Consider the following 887-nt stretch of genomic DNA (forward strand, 5'->3'; position numbering starts at 1 on the left):
TATATATATATATATATATTAGGGCTGTCAGTCGATTAAAGTTTTTCCATCTAATTAATTACCTGATGTGTCGATTAATTAATCGCAAATTAAAATTTGGCTGTGAAAATACCCACAAAAGATAATTAAAAGCTAGTATTGTGTTAAATGAGAAAGTTTCAAGTAGACTTTACAAAGAGTTGCTTTAGAAAGAAACATTTTATTTGATTCAACATGAAATTTATTAATAAATGTTTAAGCTACAATGGCCTAACATAAACTATGGAACATAAAAAAGCATACTTTGAGAAACATCTCTGTATTTCTTTGTCCATGCAATGAAACTGGTAACAAAAACAGCTTTGTTACCAACAGTCTCCAAAATACCTTATTTTATGCAGTGCAAAAGTAAGTCGTTCAGGTTTGAAAGGACACGAGGGTGTGTAAATGACAATTTTAAATTTTGGGTGAACTATCCCTTTACAGTTTTCCTCAATTGCTTAGACACAATTCTGAGAACAACTCACCATTTTCTCAAATCTTCACACACAATTTTAAAATCTAACACCCAACGGTACAAACAGCTAACTTTTGAATCCCAATTCAAACTTTGCCCTCAGTCAATACAAACAAACTGTCAAAAACACAGACTACATGACTGTTTTTTACACATTGGAGGGATAATAAATTCAAAACACTACTACCAAATGCTTTAGAAGTTTTCAGATCAATAATTTGGAACTTAGTGAAATCACAGCACTGACTAATAACTCTTTTAGAAACAACCCTGACAGAAAAGAAAACCAGTACTGTTTTATGCGTTTGTGCTTACATAATTGGATAAAGCAATACTGTACATGCTGTTTTGGACAAAAAGCTGACCTTTGAAATGTCACACTGACAAAACA

Source organism: Sinocyclocheilus rhinocerous, unplaced genomic scaffold (assembly GCF_001515625.1).
Source record: "Sinocyclocheilus rhinocerous isolate Xijiao unplaced genomic scaffold, SAMN03320098_v1.1 scaffold18675, whole genome shotgun sequence".
NCBI classification, from domain to species: domain Eukaryota; kingdom Metazoa; phylum Chordata; class Actinopteri; order Cypriniformes; family Cyprinidae; genus Sinocyclocheilus; species Sinocyclocheilus rhinocerous.